Here is a 21,576-nt window from a genome sequence, read left to right on the forward strand (position 1 = left end):
CTTGGCCCTTCCAAATCTAATCTGTGAACAGTGCAAGTCTGCGTGGGGAGCACATGGAAAAACACACAAACCTCCTAGCGGAACAAATGACATTTTATTTGTGTAAAGTGATTGATTCAAAATGTTAATAAGCAAAGTTAAAAGCATGGCGCTCTCCTGGTGCTGTTGGAAACCAACACCCACCAGTCCCAGCCAGTGGTGAAGCTGCATGCTCCAGCAGTGGGGGCAGAGAGTATGCGGGGGTGTGGCTGGCGCACATCCCGGGGTGTGGCACATCACCTGCGGGGGCGTGGTGCGCGTCCCGGGGGCGTGGCGCGCTGCCTGGCATGGCGGGGGGTGCACGGTGCGTCCGGGGGGCGGCCATGATGGAACCAACTCCCCCATGGTGCCAGGGGCGATGCTCTCCCCCTGCCCCCCCCATTCCTCTGCCAGTGGTCCTAGCAATGCATAGGGATGATGGGAATTGTAGGCCACCGAGGCCAGAAAGGCATCACATAGATTACTCTGCTCTAGAGGGTAGGAACATTAAAGTAAGAGGTGGGGGTCACACTGAAACATCCACACTTTGACTCCTTTAAAGTTAATACATGTAAATTTGACTTAGTATATGAAAGAGCAGCTATATAATGTGTTACATCATGTGGGCAACAACACTGGAGAGAGCAGGGTGCTCATTGTTAATGAAACCTCTTTGAGCAATGGGCTTTCATTAAGATCCAAAATTCCCATTTTGCTCAGTTGTTATACATGTTGTCAGTTTTTTGGTCTTCTGAAATTACGCTTTTATGTGCTCCAACTATAACCACAAAGGGATTGTCTGCAGTTGTTGTTTTTTAGAACTATTTTTTAGAACTAACTATTTAAAACTATTTGTATATTTATGTGTTGCCCAATTAATTCAAGGGCAGCTTTTTAGTAATCAAAATATTTTTGATTTAATTTAATTAACTGACTGATCAGTGAAAAGCTTTACAGGGGTAGAAAACGTACACTTGCATAATAATAGCTAAGCAATTTAACAATACCAAGCAAAAAAGAAAAAAAGAAAAACAAGTTGTGAATAAGTATAATAGAGGGGCTGACAAAACCACAAACCCCCCTTCAGCCAGGCAACTCACTAGGGGGTCTTGGGCCAGCCACTATTTTTCAGCCTAATCTGCCTAACAAGATAAGGGGGGGGGGAGGCAAAGAATACTACTGATGCTACCTTGAGCGTCTTCAAAGGAAGGTATAAATGCAGCAAACAAATTTGTTATTTTTAATCACTTTTTTCCCAAAGGCTATGCACATTTAAAAAAACACATTAACCACATAGGTGAAAAGCACCTTAACAAACCACTCATTACACAGACTGCCCCAGAATAACCAATGACATAGTTTCAGATAAGTGGATTCTATTTTCTAAATTGAACAAACTCAACAGAATAGTGGGAATTTACCATCATAATGCAATTTTCCATCTGAGATTAATCTTCTTCTTAGCTTCAAACGTCTCTTTCTAGAGAGAGGGAGAGAGAGGGAGAGAGAGGGAGAGAGAGAGAGAATGAGTAAGCCTATAGTTCTTTTTTAATATTTCAGATAATTATAGCTTTCAGAGTGAATGCATTCCCTATTGCTTAGGTTCTCATTCTTGAACACTGGATACACAAAAGGGGGTTATCATCATTAACTATCCCATGCACACAATACTTTTGCTGCAGTTTGGCTTCCCAAACTATACACGTGAAACAACACTCAAAGGTGTGTGCATTCTTCCCTGCAGGCAGCTTATCTTTGTAAAAAAACAAACAAACAAACAAAAAACCTTCTGAAGGGGTCCTAGATTCAGGCATGATATTGCTCAAATATTCTCAAACTCTTATTTCTCCCATGGCTTGTGCACTGTAACCAACCATATTAATTACATATATTAACAGATTAAAGCATTATTTTTCTTTATGGCCAGCAGTTTTCCTTGCCAGGTTTTTCTGATGCTGAAAGAATGGTCGTAGGCGAGGGGGTAGCTGCCCCTCCCCAATTCAAGTAAATAAATAAAAATGCTTAACTAACTGGCCAATTGCATCACAGATAACTCGGTTCTGCCTGCCAAAACATAAAGCCCCCCCAAAAAAATAAATCCTAACTACGCCAATGTGCTTAAGTACCAGATTTAGTTACTCTTTAACTAGGAATAACTTAGAAATTTTACTTATGATGCCTACGACACAGATGAAATCCAGTGTAACTTTGGATTTTGCCCTCAAATGAAGCATCGTCAATGTGTTTTATAGCCATAATTTTACTGTTATTTCTTACTGTGAATAATGACTTGGAAAGTATGTTGATAACTTCTAAAACAAACTAGTTCCCTCCACCATCAAAAGCTGCACAGTATGTGCACTAGGAAACGGCAACGGATACTGATATTATGGGTAATGTTATTTTTGGTCTCAGAGCATAATTGATTGCTATGTTAGGGATCGGGAAGGATTTTCCACATTTTTCCGATCTGGTGGCTGACTCAGGCAAGAAAGGAAATGTTGACCTTTCTGTGCAGCATGAAGGATTGTTATATCCCTGCCTGAGTCATAGGAGAACCATTTTACTGTGCATACCTATCCTCCTAGCATCCAAAGCAATCAGTACTTTATGCTAATGTGACAAGCCCAATTAACAGGAAACAAATAGTAAGCCAACGGTATTATCTCAACAGCATGGGGCCCCCAACAGTCATTTGATTCAGCGGTACATAGAGAAACTGCTGTCCTTGCCACCATTACAAATCCACACCATGTTCCACAGAAAGATACAATATGAATTATTGGGAAATATAATGGGAATAGGCTGCATTTCATGGATTTAAATAAAAGACTGCAACTACACATGTGTTCCTCTGGGAACACACTACTAGCTTCCATATTTTGGAGCAGTGGCATCTAATACAACATGTCCTATGAGTAGCGCAGGCATTCAGCACTCGCCTTTTCCCTCTTGAGTTACATTAACAATGCAATTCTAATCATGTCTACTGAAAATCCTACTGAATTCAACAGATAAGTGGGGTTAGGACTTGAAGCCTAATCTATCTTCTTGACCAAGTGCTCTTTTATCATAAACCTAGCCAACCCAAGGAAATTTTGAAGTTAAATGTTATAGAGTTAAATCTAACCCCTTTCAATGTTCAATCTACCCAATCCTAAAATCTGTGACCCAAGCTTTGGTACTGATTGTGAAGATTCTCTATCTAGGCCAAGTCCATTATGTAATTTCAGTAATCTTTCATACTAACCCTCATTAGCTTGGCGCATTCTCCAGGGTATCTTGGGTCATGTGTTATATACCATTCCTTTTTCCAGCTAATAAATTAAGGCACTTACACACAAAAATCTGTATAGACCATGCAACAGCATTCTGCCTATTTGTTGTGAATTAGAGATGGCTGAAGATCTCCAATTAGCTGATAGTAACGCTATCCTTATTCCAAAATCAGTGGTAATACCATTTCCTACTGCTCCTTCCCAGTTTAAGGCCCTATACAAAGAAAGCCAGTCTTCCTCCCTTATGTTGGTCTCTACAGTCCTAATAGGAGTGTTGGCCATTCCCATTATGTACAGTGGTACCTCGGGTTAAGAACTTAATTCGTTCTGGAGGTCCGTTCTTAACCTGAAACTGTTCTTAACCTGAGGTACCACTCCCGCTGCTGCCGCACCGCCGTGCGATTTCTGTTCTCATCCTGAAGCAAAGTTCTTAACCCAAGGTACTATTTCTGGGTTAGTGGAGTCTGTAACCTGAAGCGTCTGTAACCCAAGGTACCACTGTACGCAGCATGGCAAAGCATCTTCACCCCGGTGCATCCATTTCATGAAGGTAAGGCAGCTGGCAGTGGGTGGGTGGCGGCCCAAGTCGGCCTGGCCAGTTTGGGGGGTGTCGCGTGACATCATGCACACGCAATGCCCCCCCCAAATGTTGGAGGGACCTCTGCATACATCTGTTTACACTTCCATTCTTGCAGCTGTCAAATAATCATAGAATAGTAGAGTTGAAGGGGGACCCAAGGGTCATCTAGTCCAACCCCCTGAAATAAAGGAATCTGACAGGTGGCCATCCAACCTCTGCTTAAAAACCTTCAATGAAGGAGAGAACACCACCTCTCATAGGAGTCTGTTCAACTGTCAAAGTTCTTCCTGTTTAGTCGGAATCTCCTTTCTTGTAACTTGAATCCACTGGTCATCTAAAGTTTGATTAGCATTTCCTCAATACAGTACGTTCATCCAAGTTGTTTATAAATATGTTGAACAACAGCGAGCCCAGGGTAGAATCCTGCAGTACCCCACCTGTCACCTTCCCCCCAGGATCATGAGGAGCCGTTAGTGAGCACTTTCTCTCAGGCAATTTCTTTATTATTTCTTTTTTCCCCCTCACCTGTACTGTGTTCCCTGTGTTTTCTGCAAGTATTTTGTTCTAGCTTTGCCTTTCTTAGCATTCCTCTCTCTTCTGAGTGTCAGTACAGTACAAGGTGAACTTTTCGTCACTGATACAGTTAGTACATTGTTTCTGTCTAATCAAGCATCATATCACCTTCTAAGACAAGACCAATAAGCTCACATTAACCTGCTATCCTCTGCATAAGAAATAATTCAAAATAGAAAGCAATTCCCTTTCCTTACCCAAGGACTGCAAGTTTCCTTTTGCTGTGATAAAAACCTACTTTAAAAATATTTGCCATTTCCCTGCAGCCATCAGGATGTAGCACAAGTAATTTAATGTATTTGTATCTGTATATGAACTGAATAATTATTTGATTGCTATACTGTACTAAATATCAAAAAACTCACCCAAATATCAAGCCACAAAAGCCAGCAAACGGGGGGCGGGGGGAAGTAACCTGACATTTCTCTGGCATACAATTATGTCGAAATTCAAAGCAGTTACCAGACAAAAAATTAATATAAACATTATGAGTCACAGCACTGGTCTGTGCGAACAGCTTCACCTCGCATATCTATCAGCCTGGGGGTCCTTGCAACAGGTATCTCACCTGCAATATCAACAGCTGGGAATATAGGTGTGGTGTTACCGCACAGGGAAATTGATCTGGTTCAAACAGGGTCAACATTTCCTTGCTTAAAACAAAGTACTTCACATGGAAATATAATTGTACCTGAAAGAATTATCCACGAAATATTCCAGAAGTAGGATTCTAGCTCAAATGTTTGGGTTTTTGTTTTTTTTTAAAGGAACTGTTGCCTAAACCATGGGAAGTGACAACTGTCAATTTAGCAAGTGAATTGCCTATTTAAAAGTGAATACAAAGGGGTGCGGGACGCGGGTGGCGCTGTGGGTTAAACCACAGAGCCTTGGACTTGTCGATCAGAAGGTTGGCGGTTCGAATCCCTGCAACGGGGTGAGCTCCCGTTGCTCGGTCCCTGCTCCTGCCAACCTAGCAGTTCAAAAGCACGTCAAAGTGCAAGTAGATAAATAGGTACCGCTCCAGCGGAAAGGTAAACGGCGTTTCTGTGCGCTGCTCTGGTTCGCCAGAAGCGGCTTAGTCATGCTGGTCACATGACCCGGAAGCTGTACGCCGGCTCCCTCGGCCAATAAAGTGAGATGAGCAACGCAACCCCAGAGGTCACGACTGGACCTAATGGTCAGGGGTTACCTTACCTTTACCTTATAAAGGGGTGCAGAAGAAGTTTGTTTTTTTTAAAAAAAAAATGAACCTGGGCTTCTCTTGTCAGGTTTCTAAGGAACAAGCCTTCATTTGGAATTCAATGCAAATATCGTTTTTAAAAACACATTTTAAATTACAACCTTCTAATAATAGAAATCAGTCACTACTGGTTATTTTGTAATTTGTGAAACAGTAAACAGAAAATGAGAATTAGATAGTTTCATTTTCAGAGATTGGCAGGAAAGTCCAACACTGTTGCATTTGATTTCATAAAAGGAAATTTCTCTAAAATGACAGGGCTAATAAAAAAGTTAAAAGGGAAAGCAAATGGATTCAAATCTCTCCAGAACACTGTGGGTGGATCCATCTAAGTTGTTGTATGAGTAGAATGAGGTTCGCTCGTGCAATGAGACTTCCCCAGTCTCCCCCCCCCCAAAAAAAAAATTCTGCTCTGGAGGGCTGGGGGGAAGCCCAGAATAGGTTCAGGGGGTTTGGGGCATGCATTCCACTTCTATATTTTAACACTATACAGAATTGCACCTTTGGGGATTAATCAAAAACGCATTCAAAGAAGCTGAGCTGGAATGCATACTGTCACATGAAGGGTTGGTTTTCATTAGAAGCATGGTGGGGAAGGGGTTAAGCCTCTCCTCCTGTGCACCATGGTCTGGATGAATATTGCCTTCCCTGAACCTATGCTGGAGTCTAAGTTAGACATTATGTTAAATCATGTGGTTAGCAACCATGTAAGGGGATTTTGAAAAATACTAGGTGCAGAGGGAACAATAAAGTCCTAACTTTACGGATGCATCCTCTCTACAAGAAAAGTCCACAGTTTCAACACTTTGTAGTTCAGCAAAAGGGAAATTACAGAGGAACATGATCAACGTTCATAAAAACCTTGCAAGGGTGTAGCGCCTAGATGAAGCTTCTCTTTCCACCGCTCCCTCAATATACTGAACCTCGGGCCATCCAATTATGTCAAAAAGTGGGAGATTCAAAACTGACAAAATGGACTTCTTCGCATTGTGCAAAAACTATGAAATTAGGCAAAACAAGATGTGGTGATGGCCACTACCCTGGAGGCCTCTAAAGGGGATTGGACAAATTCATATCAATAATACGATAGCTATCTGCTACCTCCAGGATCAGAATGTGCCACTTTTTATTTATTTGTTCCTTTATTATCCATTTTAGTTAAAGTTTTCCAACACACTATACAATAAGAAACTAACTAATTTAGAAAGAAATAATAGAGAACAATATATAAAAAAGGAAAGAAAGCAAGAGGGGGGGAACAAAATAGTAACAACCGCCATAATAGTAATGGTTCTAATAAAACATGAAGTTATATATTTATGTACATAGGTCTCTATCATCATTTAATCTTAATCTTCCATCTACATATAGAGTTTCCTCCTACTAGCTCCCACTTGGGAGGCTTCCCCCCTTTCTCAGCCTCACACCCGGAGAAAGACCACTTACTTGAATAAAGCCACTCAGAGAGTGCCAAGTCTTAAAATGGAGATGAGTACCCATAGCTCAGCTGTGTGTTTTTAAACTAGAAGGGAACCCGCTGGATTTCATAGAATCATAGAATTGTAAAATTGGAAGGGACCTTAAGAATTGTGTAGTGCAATGCCTGGAATGCAGAAATATGCAGCTGTCCTGTACTTGCAACCTTGGCATTAATCAGCACCATGCTCTTATCAACTGAGCTACCAATCCTCATACTGCAGCCTTATGCAAACACAGTGTTGTAACTTAACCCGAGCAACAGTATAGGCACACCTGCTTGGCTGGAGATTATTGCTACTTGGTCAGCCACAAAAAGAGATAAATTGTTTTACTAACATATCGCATCTAGCCTATTGGATGCTAGAAACCCTTCATGTCAAATGGTGAAATTTTAGACACATATATTTCTATGCTTCTTAACTATGAATCAGAACAGTGGTCCAGTATATGGGATGTTGGACTTTTATTGAGGACCCTGCACTCAGATACACTCAGCAAATAATACTCAATAGGGCTGTTGTGAAGATTAATGTTGTATTACCCCTACCTGAGTTTTAGGTCGGCAGTCTCTTTGAATAAATTAACCCGAATCCATCCATTTATCAGCAACAAGAGGGATATAGATTTCTACATATGTGCAACTCTTAAGTGTTTGCTTTACTTTTTTTAGTATTCCTTTATTTCTATGAGACAAAATAGCAGCTACGTACTTGAAAATCACAGAAATGTCAAAGTTGAAGTGTTTTAAAAAAGAGAATCCTAATGCAAATGAGTTCAAATAATCAATTCTGTAGTTGGGAGGGGGGAGAGATGAAAATATATGCTTCCACTACTAAAACTATTCATACTATTGCAAATAATGATGTTCCTAAATGGAAAGAACACTGCTAATTGCCTGCTGTCTGAAACCAGAATTTGATAAATAAGTTCAATTATTTTCCCTTGTAAATCCTTAATGGCACCTTGTCTGGCACAGGATATTTATTCTTATTGAAGGTTTGCGAAACCTGGCAGGTGCTATGAGACTTCCTTTACCTAGGCAATAGATTGTTAAAGCTGGGAGAATATTTATTTGAAGCATGTATCATATTTACTGTGCAAGATGATCTAGAAGAAAATAACAGTTTCTTGTTTGTTTTTAAAGCCAGGCAATGAAATAACGCCACTACAAAACATTCCCCAAACGGAAACAGTTTTACTTACAAAATACACTTTCTCACTATGTTAGAAGTGGGTGTAATATCCCATGTTCAAATACGTAGCCAATTTAACTTAGAATCTTAACAGTTGGCTTTGAGATAACATCATTCCTCAGTCTACATCTACTTTGCAGGCTCACCGTGAGGCTAAGATGCTACTCTAAAACCCATGGGGAAAGGGTTGGATGCAAATCAGTCAAAACCAATAAAATTCTTTAAGATCCCACTGATTTCAACACAACTCACTTTCAAAAAGAATGTGTAAACAGGTAAGTTCCAAAGAACATGAATGGCCAACACTAGGGGTAGTCAATGTGATGTGCTCCAGATGATGTGGGACTACAACTGTCATCATCTCTGCTTATTGGTCATGCTGCCTGGGGCTGCTGAGAGCTGAAGTTCAACAACATCTGGAAAGCACCATGTTGGCTAGACCTGAACAACACATACTAAAGGCATACTTCTGAGTAGTAGACATGGACAAGATAACTGTACATCCCAATGAGTTAAATGGAGCTTAGTCACAGGTATAGTAGGATTACAGCCTTGGGTGGTTTGTTTTTACTTAAATGAACTACTGTAGCTAGTTCTTATATTTATTGGAAGCTGCTCCAGAAGCTCCAATAGCCCACTGGGTGTAAGGACATTTGGCCACCCAACTCCCTCTGGACTCCGGCATAAGTAAATATGTACATAAGGGACTGAATGGCTATCAACATTTACATCCATTTAATACAAACAACATACACTGATTATCAGGTTTCACTGAGATAAAGAAGGGTGGGGAACCTGTGGCCCTCAGCTTAATTTAGGGAGGTGGGGGAGTCTGCAAGGAGAGATGGAGCGTGAATACTAAAACGAATGGAGCAATGTGAAGAGAGGTGGAAAGCCCTATTCAAGCATGCAATTCAGACCTCAGACAACAGCAATTTCTTCCTTCCAAGGTAACCCACTAGGGCAGGAATCAGCAAATTTTTTCAACTGTCCCTCAGACCTTGTGGGGGACCGTGTCATGTGACAAACACACATGAGAGCAGAAGCAGCAAAGCAGGCTGGGAAGTGCAGGGACTGCACAATCATTTGGGCCTACTAAAGTTATTCAGGCCTAACTGCTAACTGTTGAGTCACTCTGACATGTGACTTAGCAGCCAGTTTCTCTTTTGTGTTCTCTGTAAGATGTCAGTTAGAGTCAGTCTGTTTCAGTTGTGAACAGAGTCAGTATGTAATCTCAGTCAAACTGTTTGGAACCATGTTGTTTATGAAGAAGTTTATTTTAATTCAGTAAAGCTTTTATTCTTTAAAACTCTGCATTATTAATTTACGCTGCGTGTCAGACTGGACTATATTTTGAAAAATAAATAAATTAATGAATTCCTATGCCACACAAATAACCCAGATATGTATTTTAAATAAAAGCATACATTCTACTCATGTAAAAACACTAGGCAGGCCCCACAAATAACCCAGAGATACATTCTAAATAAAAGGACACATTCTATTCATGTAAAAACATGCTGATTCCCAGACCGTCCGCAGGCCGGATTTAGAAGGTGATTGGGCTGGATCCAGCCCCCGGGGCTTAGTTTGCCTACCCATGCGCTAGGATGAGAAGAAAGATTGTATGTGAGGGTGACAAAGGGTAGCCCTACTTACTTTTTGCTCCAGCCCAACCACCCACTGCTACTCAAATCCACCCTCCCCCAATCATTCATTTGGCAAAACAACATTAGGAGGCTATTAGGATCAGAAAGTCATCATTTATAGATAACTTAGACTAAATTAAAATTTAAGAATAATTCTAAGGAAGTGTAATTAAATGCCTTTGAAAGAATATACATATAAACAGAGGTGTCCACGTGGTAAATCCAGAGGGTGCTCCTGTACTGATTTACAACTGAAAGTTTCATGCAATTAACATAAATGCATAAGTTCGTTTTGAAAAAACTATTATTGCCTCAAAATACCCCTTTGAATACTATTTTTTGGTCACAATTCCAACTCTTATATCACTTCCAGGAGACTATTATAAAGGGCACTGATGAACATCTAGGGAAGGCTGTAAAACATCTAATTGTTCTACAATTATGGTGCTGCCTTCAAAAGTCTCTGTGTGGGTCAGCATTGTACAATGGTACTTATGGTGTCAGCAGGAGACCATCGTAGCACCACCACAGGTTACAATGAACTTTTGTAGTCTATCTTGCAGCTTTTGAAAAATGCAGAATCCATACAGCCTACAAGCTTTAAGCCAATTCTTCTCTATTTCAGCAAAACAATTTATTTGCAAGAATACATAGACAGCAATCAAAGGCAGGAAGATCTGCCAACACTTTCCATTTACTAAGGCAGAAAAGTGTCAATTACAGCATTAATTTATAGCACACTGAAAAGACAATCATTAACATCTGCCTAAATTATTCATAGCATTTTACTACAGAAAAGGGAGAGAAAAAGAGCAGCAAAGTTTGAATTCATAGGGTGCTGCTAGTCACTGCTGTTTCTAGGAGAAGAGAATGTGTTCCATTGTTAGTCTTTACATAAGTGAAAAGCTTGGCAGGAATTTTAAAGTCCGTCATGAAAAAGAGACCCAGGTTCCACAAAGATTTCTGCAGAACTGTCAAGCTAACATTATTCTAAAAATGTTGGAGACACAGAAAGCCTCTTTTCCAACTGAATAGCATTTGGACCCGTGTGCCCCAAAATGTCAGAATTAACAAACCCAGAATTAATAATAACTATATTTGGCCACCTCATGAGAAGAGAAGACTCCCTGGAAAAGACCCTGGTGTTGAGAAAGATTGAGGGCACAAGAAGAAGGGGACAACAGAGGACAAGATGGCTGGTCAGTGTTCTTGAAGCTACTAAGATGAGTTTGACCAAACTGGGAGGCAATGGAAGACTGGCATGCTCTGGTCCATGGGGTCACAAAGAGTCGGACACGACTAAACAACAATATTTTATTTTGTATAGACCATTGCTAGGCAAACTAAGGCCCAGGGGCTGAATCCAGCCCAATCATCTTCTAAATCTGGCCTGCGGACGGTCTGGGAATCAGCACATTTTTACATGAGTAGAATGTGTCCTTTTATTTAGAATGCATCTCTGGGTTATTTGTGGGCCCTGCCTGGTGTTTTTACATGAGTAGAATGTGTGCTTTTATTTAAAATGCATCTCTGGGTTATTTGTGGGGCATAGGAATATGTTCAATTTTATTTTATTTTTCAAAATATAGTCCGCCGCCCCCCCCACAAGGTCTGAGGGACAGGGAGTCTTCTCTTCTCATGAGGTGGCCAAAGTATTGGAGCCTCAGCTTCAGGATCTGTCCTTCCAGTGAGCATTTACGGCTGATTTCCTTAAGAATGGATCGGTTTGATCTTCTTGCAGTCCAAGGGACTCTCAAGAGTCTCCTCCAGCACCATAATTCAAAAGCATCAATTCTTCAGCAATCAGCCTTCTTTATGGTCCAGCTCTCAATTCCATACACCACTACTGGGAAAACCATAGCTTTAACTATACGGGCCTTTATTGGCAAGGTGATGTCTCTGCTTTTTAAGATGCTGTCTAGGTTTGTCATTGCTTTTCTCCCAAGAAGCAGGTGTCTTTTAATAGGGTAAGGCTAATCTCTACTCGGGACGCGGGTGGCGCTGTGGGTAAAACCTCAGCGCCTAGGACTTGCCGATCGCATGGTCGGCGGTTCGAATCCCTGCGGCGGGGTGCGCTCCCGTCGTTCGGTCCCAGCGCCTGCCAACCTAGCAGTTCGAAAGCACCCCCGGGTGCAAGTAGATAAATAGGGACCGCTTACCAGCGGGAAGGTAAACGGCGTTCCGTGTGGTGCACTGGCTCGCCAGATGCAGCTTGTCACGCTGGCCACGTGACCCGGAAGTGTCTGCGGACAGCGCTGGCTCCCGGCCTATAGAGTGAGATGAGCGCACAACCCTAGAGTCTGGCAAGACTGGCCCGTATGGGCAGGGGTACCTTTACCTTTTTACCTAATCTCTACTCATGGTCTAAATCAGGAATGGGGCAGGAAACATAATTTTGACGCTTCTTGTATGTCAGGTGTACAAAAGTGTCAAAAGAAAAGATTGCTGTGGCAAAGACTGAGTGGACATTTTGTAGCAGACAAAGAATTCCTCAGCATCAACAAGCTACTGTTCTCCACGAGACAAAGCAAGCTCTAACTTCTGTAACTTAGTACATTTACTGAATTCTGAATTACAAACCAAAAGGAAGAAGAGGGTTTTAGCTCAAACGCTTTAATTCCAGCAACTCCAATACATATTTGTAGCACCAGGTGTACAAAAACTTCACTGAATGCAAACCTTTCCCTTCAAAAGAAGAGGGCAGAAATTGTTGTGCATATATGTCTTGTGTGTATTCCATTTATCTATAAAATGTGCTGTGAAAAAAATATTGCCTGCTTAATAAATGAGGCGGTCAACAAAATCATTTACGCTCGCTTGCTCCATCAATGGACACCCTTTCTTGATCAAATGTAATTTACCGGTACTGCCGACTAATTTTAAACTTTGATGTCTTTGCTTGATATCTGTGTGAAAACATGTTTGTATTTATAGCACAAGAAGGAAGCAGTTCTAGAAAAATAGCTCTATTATCTGAAGAACAAAACAAAAGTTCAAGAACAGCCCAAAATATTCTTAGAAGAGATCAAGTGTTCAGCAAACAATAGACATTTCCTTCAGAACCTAATGTACTTGCTATGGGACAGGGTGAGGGAAGCCAAGGGAATAACTTGCTACACAGGACAACAAAAGTCCCAGCTAACTGAAAAAGCTCCACATTGTGGATGTATTCCCCATATTGTCTACAAACAACAACACTGACTATCTTGTTTTCTGGAAACACACACCTACAAGGTCATAACAAAACCTGAGAGAGATATTGCTTCTATTTTGCTGTAGTTTTGTTCAACACATTCTCTTCTAATATATCACACATGGGGTTACCATTATCTTCCTCAACAAGGCAAGATTGGGAATATTATACTTGTAACATTCTAAGGTAGATACTTTACACAATCATTGTCACTCCAGCTCTCAGTGGCAATTTTCTTAAACTCTAAATGCTTGAATATCGGCAAGCAAACTTGTTTGTCTTTTCAGCAGGATAACACTCCTGGCTGCCCAGCCTGGCATACACACAGAAACATGAAAATAAAGTTTTATAAAGCAGACAAAATTCCATTCAATCAGAAAAAGTCCTGGTAACAACCACAAACCTATTGGTTATTTTTAGTAAAATATTTAACAGTAAGATTATATAATTGAATTTAGGTCTTCTGTCCTTTATTTTGGTTGGGAAAAGCTCCACTATATATATGTCAACCTACTGACTTGTCTACAAGCATTCAGTATCTTGTTCGTAAGAGGTTTAGCCATGTGCATGGCTTGGACCTTGAGCCAATCCTACTCTTCTTTTTAATAAAAGTACCCTGTCTTGTTGGGGAAACTGGTGGCGCTGTAGGCGCTGGTGGCGCTACCTAGGGCTTGCTGATCAGAAGGTCGGCGGTTCGAATCCCCACAACGAGGTGAGCTCCTGTTGTTCGGTCCCAGCTCCTGCCAACCTAGCAGTTCGAAAGCAAGTCAAAGTGCAAGTAGATAAATAGGTATCGCTCCTGCGGGAAGGTAAACGGTGTTTCGGTGCGCTGCTCTGGTTCACCAAAGTGGCTTAGTCATGCTGGCCACATGACCTGGAAGCTGTCTGCGGACAAATGCCAGCTCCTTCGACCTGGGCCGCAACCCCAGAGTCGTCCGCGACTTGACTTAACGGTCAGAGGTCACTTTACCTTTACCCTGTCTTGTTACGTGCTAGTTTAAGTTTCAAAACTAGAATTAGCAATTATCTGCTTTCTAACGAGCATGAGGAAGCAGCAGCTCAATATGGTTTTATAGCAAAGCCCCAGGGACCATAACGAGACAACTGATCAACAAGACTGTGGATGGAGATGGAGAAATGCAGACACAACAACACTGAATGCATTTGTGAGTGACATGATCACTCCCCAGTAGCCTCTCTGGCTGCAGGAAACCCAGAAACCTTATTGATCTTCTGAGGAATTCCAGGCGATGAAATGGGCTGGATGGTTAGAGCACAGGTGGCATGAGTCTTGGGTGAATACAGTAGAGAATATGTGAAAGCATATAACCATGGCTACCATGTGGCGCTGTTGGCAGAGTGGAAAGTCTATTTATCTGCCTCTATTGCGTCCTCAGAACAGCTCTGGCTGAACAGGCTGGTTAAACCCAATCTGAGGGGGGAGAAACAGCTAATCACTCAGAAGTGCACTGGGATGCATTTACAAAAGCACCGAGAACAAAGCTGCAGACATCTGTATCAAACTGGACACCACAGTTGAGGCAGGTCCTGCAGATCTGTGAGATCAGTTTCAATTCCTGAGGCCTGAGAATAATAAACTGGACATTTGCAGGCAGTGTTAGAAACTCAGATATGTAAGGTGCCACCAAATGGCTCCTTAAAACAACAGGATTATGGCCACCAAAATTGAATGCCTAGTTGCCATTGGGGGCCAGATGGCTCGAAAGTCGTATTTTTCAATATGCATTTTTGGTTCCTGAAAATTGTTCTGATTGTGCAAATAAAATATTACAGATAGAATTATTGTTGCTTGTTTGGGAAAACAGGCAAGATCCAAGGATTGCTAGGCATGCACCTCCAAATGGTGGAGACATCAGGTGCCATCCTGGCACCCAGGCATCTTCACTTAGTGACAAGCTACATACAATGCGCCTGGTGCCTGATGAATTTCGAACACTGCTTTCAGGGGTTAGGCTCTGCGAATGCTCTCACCCCATGCTCTCACCCCATAGTTTAGAGGAGATCGCAGTTTAAACCAGCCTTCCCTCTTCCTTCAGATATTGTTGGCCTCAAACTCCCAGTCTCAGCCAGCCTGCCAATGGTCAGGGAAGACAGGAATTTTAGTCCAAAACACCTCGAGTTGTAACCCATATATCTTCAAAATAAGTTTTCACATCACATTTTAGTCTTCAGTTTCACTTCCAAATGATAAGAATCCCATCAATGGACTACCTTATTTCTGATGTTCTAAGTATTAAAGTTGTGCATAATACACTAAAGCTAGTTATTCTGCTGCAAATATGAAACATAAAAGAAAAACAGTGCAAAAACAGGGGTGTGATGGCCATTAATGAGCTAATTATCAGATTTCCAGAACCTGTAAATTACTTTCTGTTGGAAAAAAACCTAAGAAGTGCATATTAATTGTGTGTGACTGGAACAGTCATGCAAAGGCACTGTTAATTAACTTTTAAGTTCAACTTGCTGTGATAGTTACATTTTATTTACAATCTTGTATACCTCTTTTTAGTCATAATTGTTCTGACAAGTGCAATATGAATGACAAATAGTTGTAGCTGATGCCCAACATGCTAGTAGTGTTCAAAGCCTGTTCCCAGCTCCAGCTACTTAGCCCTTACACATGCTTGCCATTTCTTTTAAGAACAGTTTCACAGGCTACAGCCATAAGTGTGCTCATGCACACCTCTAAGTATTCCACTGTCTAAATATTTAATGTACTGCAAAATAGAATCACTGAGGAAAAAATACTTATACATGAGTGAATCCATATAGTGCAATAATCATATGAATGCCCCATATGTTTGAAAATTTCAGTGTAAGAATTCACTGCTGTGATACATATAAAAGGCACCCCAAACATAATGCAGTCCTAAAATTGCACCAAGAAAGCAGCTTGTCTGTTCCCCATAAGTTTATAAAATGATAGAATTGTAGACTTGGAAGGAACCCCAAGGGTCAACTAGTCCAATCCTCTGCAATGCAAAAAATCACTACTAAAGAATCTCTGGCAGACGACCATCCAACCTCTGTTTAAAAACTTCTGATGATGGGAAGTCCATCATCTTCCAAGATAATCTGTTCCACGGTCAAATAGCTCTTACTGACCAAAGTTCTTCCTAATGTTCAGTTCAAATCTCCTTCCTTGTAACTTGAATCCATTGGTTCGGAGCCTACCCTCTGGAGCAGAAGAAAACAAGCTTGCTTAATTTTCCATGTGACAGCCTTTCAGTTATTTGAGGATGGCTATCATATCACTTCTCAGTCTTCTCTTATACAAGCTGAACATACCTAACTCCCTCAACCATTCCTCATAAGGCTTGGTTTCCAGACCCTTTATCATCTTGGCCGCCCTCCTTTGCACACATTCTAGTTTGTCAATACGTTTCTTAAACTGTGGTGCCCAGATCTGAGCCCAGTCTCTTCCTGTAAAGTCTCTTCCCTTGCAAATGTAAATGCAGCTTGGTAAGAAAATTTCCAACAGGAAAATGCCCAAAGGAAAGTAGTTTAACCATCTATATTAGTACCATTTCTCAAACAACTTGGAAAGGAGCTACTTCTCCCTTGCTTCAATTCTCAATCTTTTTTCTCTCCCCCTCCCCCACTTTTGGCTACTTATAAGATTATCAAAAACAGTAAATATTTTAGCTTCAGCTGAAAGAGTTGCTTTTTTAAAATGTTATTTCATACTACTGCTTAATGTTTTTTGACTGTAAGTTGCCCTGGACTTTTATGGAGGGGAGGATATAATTGTTTTAAGTAATAAATTGTCATTGAGTGGTTGGACACAGAGGAATAGTGAGAAGAACCAGCTGGGAAACCACCAAGGGAAGAAGGCTTAGAGCCAGGGGAGCAGTGGTAGGATGACAACAACGACTCGTCAGAGGGAGAAGAGGGAGAAGACTGGGAAAGGGAGGTGTTGGAAGCTGAAGATGTAACACAGCTTACTGAGCTGGGAGAGTCTATGGCAGAGAGAAGTCCAGAATCAGAGGCGGAAGCCAAAGCCAGCGAGTGGGAGGAGAAATGAGGGCAAGAGGCAGAAATGAGTCAGGATGGTGAAGAATCATGGGTATCTCCCCCTCCTGCTATGCCAACAAGCACCCCTCCTCCCCATATCCCAGAATCAGAAGCGGGCTGAAACGGGTGGAGCAGCGACAGGCTGCATGCAGGTGAAGTGTCTGATTGCTTGGGGAAAGCCCTGGAAAGGAGAGAACTTAGAAAACTCTGGGGAGGCGGGAACTTTTGGTCTCAGCAACTGATTCATGGGATAAGACCTACCAGGAATGAGGAGCAGTGCTCATTAGGCCTGACACTCTGCCAAGTCTGTGGAGATCATGTTTTTGCTTACAAAGAGTTAACGCCCAACTTTGAATGGTCTGATTTACTGCCAACTCGCTCTTTGACATAAATACACAAATAATAAATTTCCAGCATCCACTGTTAGGAAAAAGAGGTGTATGATTGATATTCAGAAGGCAAAAAGGAATGTCAAGCATGCTGTTTCTCACTCTCATCCAAACATGTTTGAGTTAGCAATTACAAGACTCCTGGGCATACTAGCTAAACAGAAGTATCAGCTGGTAAGAGAGACATGGCAAACAAAACCTCCCATAAGAAACTGTTGAAGGCATGCAGCTCATGTGAGAAAAAAATGTGAACACACGTATACATGTTTCATCTGAGTAAATAAAACAATGTTCTCCTTCTTCCTGTTCCCCATTACTTGAAGCTGCTAGCAACTCAAAGTACCAAATGCTAGAAAAGATTTGGAAATATTACCAGAATTTCTCTACTGAATTGCATACGGAGGACAATTGCTGCATGACTAACTGTCCAACATTCTCATTTCCCCTAAATATCTTGGGGAAGGGGAAGGGAAACTTCTCTATCCTGCAGAGAAATGTTTTGCCTGGATGGAATGGCATTTATTTAAGCAATGCAATGCAACTGTATTGCCCAGCACAAGAAACACTGCCACATTCCAGGGACTCACATTATAAATCAAACTCCCTATCAACTTTTGCTTTCATTTGATAGCAAAACTGTTTCTTTGTTTAAGCTACAGAATGGTATCCTTGTTATTATTGGGCTATCTTGCCCAAACAGCTGTGTACTGCACTTCTCACAGCAAGACATTGCAGTTCACTCAAGCCAAAAGGTAAGAGAGAATGACAGAGTAGTTCTGCAGCAACTAATAACCAGATTTGCAATACATATTTCTCAAATTTCTTTAATAGTTCCCAAATAACAGCCTTGTTAGTCTCCTACCCTAATGAAGACATATCTTGCCCTTTTTGGTTTGCCACAATAGGTCAAATTACTTTTCCTCTTCTCAATCCCTCAATACCTACCAACTTTTAAAACTAAATAGTTAATCCACCCAATGTGCTCTGGTCCATAAAACCTAATGCAGCAATAAACTTATTAAGTCTGTAAAGTATCCCAGATCCTCCTTTTTCTTGACTACCCAATCTCTATCCACCTATACATTTCAAGGTTGCAGTTGCCTTTTATTATATGCCTAAAAAGAGGAACACATCGATTATGCTGTGAGGATTCCACTAAACCTGTAATCGCATTACATTCTTTGTAGTCTCAAATAATTCCCAAAAAGCCTTTATCACTGTTACCTTTTTGCTCCCTCTCTAAACTGAAAACTTGTCTGGTGTCTTCAAGAGATATAGAAAGGCTAGATATCAGTGCTGACTGGTGAATGTTGGTGTCAAACAAGGACTCACTCACTTCGTTTCCTGTACATCACTGTAAGTTTACCAAGTACTAAAATCCATTTGTCATTTCATAAGCTGGACATTTTATCTTGACAAAACTCAGGGTTTCACTTCCCATTTAGGTGGTGCTTTGCTGAAGTGACTAAGTGGAACCTCCTGTAAGTAAAAAATGAACAGTGGTATTTCCTTTGGCAGACCTTTGGGCAGTATTCCACTAATGAGTCTCGTCAATGCAAGGATTTTGACTTCTACAACAGACCTTTCCTACCCTCTTCTCCACCCACACGAGCCCAGCACCTACCTCAAATCTTCTCCAGATGGTTGAAGGAACCCCTGGAATACATTTAGGGGCACAGGGAAGGAGAAAAGGATTAGGTTCTGTTGCACAAGCAGAAATCCTTATGCTGATGAATGGCTCTCCTTAATGCTATTCTGGATTCCACCCTTTGACTTTGAAACCAATTCCTTTCTTACTTGGATAGTTATGAGTGGATGCCAAATGTGAAAACCAAGGGAGTACAACCAGACTTCATTTAATTAGACACCTGAAAGGTTGTTTTCTATTATGACGAGAAAGTGTATTCTCCAGACACAAAGAAAGCAATATTGTTTTACATGCCCAATGGGTCTCCCCATAGGATTTTTTATTATTATTCTGTTATAAACACTTGTTGTGCTACATTTTGGAATTAAGAAGAACATTTATGTTGCAGAACAATGATTTATCACATTTTTTTTAAACGTAGGAAATACAGGTCTGTGCTACAGACAGAGTTCAAAGATTCATATTGCCCCTATTAGGAAGAAAAATACTTAACTACCAACCTACATTGCAGAGCCCAAACACTGAAAAATGCTGTGGCACCTTTGAAAAGGTCTGACTAATTGCTTTGAGCCTCCTTAGGCTAGAGTCCAAGCATGTATCTGTACAATTCCTTTCTGTACACTGGTGGTAGTTCTGCAGAACATTTCACAATACTTATGTTCTAATCTGTATATAAATAGGTCTCTTCTGGTTTGGCGGAGCAAGAGGAACTTCAATAGCATGGTGAGTTATTACTTTAAAGCAAATGAAAGATTGCACCAGAAGTTGACATAGTATGCCAAGTCAGCAGTAGGAGGTCAAAGGTTAATTACAATAAAATTTCATGAACTTAAGGAGCAGTCTGAGATGGCAAGTGAGACAGTCTACCTAAAAGGGCACAATACTGTAGAGCAGGCATGTCCAAAGTCTGTTTCATGGGCCTAATTCGGCCAGTCGGTTGGTTTAATGCGCCCCCCGTGGCAGCATATGTCCTGGGGTAAAATCCTAAAGAAAAGCTCAACAATTTTGGTTGGCCCTCACGCATGTTCCATTCAGCAAATCTGGCCCTCTTTGAAAAAGTTTGGGCACCCCTGCTGTAGAGGCAGAAGTCCGCTGCTGATGGTTGTCACAAACTTCAGTTGATTACATAGCTATTACATATAACACACATACTCATGGCTCAACCCTATGCACAATCATTTCAGTCTTTCAGAAATGAGATGTACATGCATGGGGAGTCATGCCAGCATACTACTACAATCGGCAGCACTGAAGTAATGACCAGAGTAGCCCCCAAAACTGATGCTACAGAAGTGGGCTGCCTACCCATTTTTGTCAGAAACCCAAGACCCAGCCAGGATCTAGAGGTGGGGTTTACTGCTGTATTTTTCCTGATAATGCTAGTGTTTCTGTCTCAATTTCAACCATTCATTTTACACTGCAGTAGCTACTGTGTTATGGAACCGTGGCTTTTTTTATCCATATACTGCCAAGTTGTGTTAACTTTTATATATCAGGAAAGAACTGCATACTAAGATACCACCCAAGATTTCAACACATCAGCAGCAGTGGTGCAATCATGTAAACCTGAGGAAAAGCACAATGCAAATCTCTGTGGTTTTCCAAGCTAACAGGATTGCTAACCATTTTTATCCGAAAATGGATAACATGAAATGAGCACTAGATTTCTGCTAGACTCTACTGGATTACCAAAAGTGATTTTTAAGTTGTAATAATAATAATAGTAATAATAATAATAATAATAATAATAATAATTGTTGTTGTTGTTGTTGTTGTTTATATGCCACCCATCTGCAGAGGAGGAAGGCGATTAAGGCAATTAAGGTTGAAGACACAACATTATAACTTACCGCTTCCCAGCATTTTCTATGCGAATGTGAGATCTTTGGTGAATAAGCTGGAGGAGTGGAAATTGTGGATAGCAACGGAGAAAACTGTGAGTGAATGCTGTCTTCTGCTGCTTACAGAAACTTGGCTGACACCAATTATTCCTGACTCAGCCATAGAACTAACAGGCTATACAGTGTTCCACCATGATAGAACAGAGGACTCTGGTAAAAGAAGGGGGGGAGGTTTGTGTGCATACGTGAATAACAGCTGGTGCACAAACCACGCTGTGATAGCCAGTCATTGCTCCCCAAGTGTGGAATTTATGGCGCTTAAATGCAGACCTATATATCTCCCCCGAGAATTTACAGCAGTACTGATAACTATAGTATACATTGCACCTGATGCGAACATCAATGAGGCAATGGGTCTTCTGCATGATGCCATCAGCAGACAACAAGGCAAGTATCCCAA

General features: G+C 41.2%; 1 protein-coding gene across 12 annotated transcripts in view; it reads right to left on the reverse strand.

Moving 5' to 3' along the window:
- The window catches only part of SGMS1 (sphingomyelin synthase 1), a 72,800-nt gene that overhangs the window by 35,613 nt on the left and 15,611 nt on the right, over positions 1-21,576 (reverse strand). For 9 of the 12 annotated variants that reach the window (XM_083503137.1, XM_083503147.1, XM_083503141.1 and 6 more), the window contains exon 2: positions 1,440-1,498. The exons of 2 other annotated variants lie outside the window; for them this stretch is intronic. The gene's annotated coding sequence lies outside the window, so the exon portion shown is untranslated. Of the gene's footprint in view, positions 1-1,439; positions 1,499-9,281; positions 9,375-21,576 lie in introns of those variants that run through there. One more of the 12 variants, XM_083503145.1, reaches the window with a different exon arrangement.

Source organism: Podarcis liolepis, assembly GCF_965112155.1.
Source record: "Podarcis liolepis genome assembly, chromosome: 5".
Taxonomy (NCBI): Eukaryota; Metazoa; Chordata; class Lepidosauria; order Squamata; family Lacertidae; genus Podarcis; species Podarcis liolepis.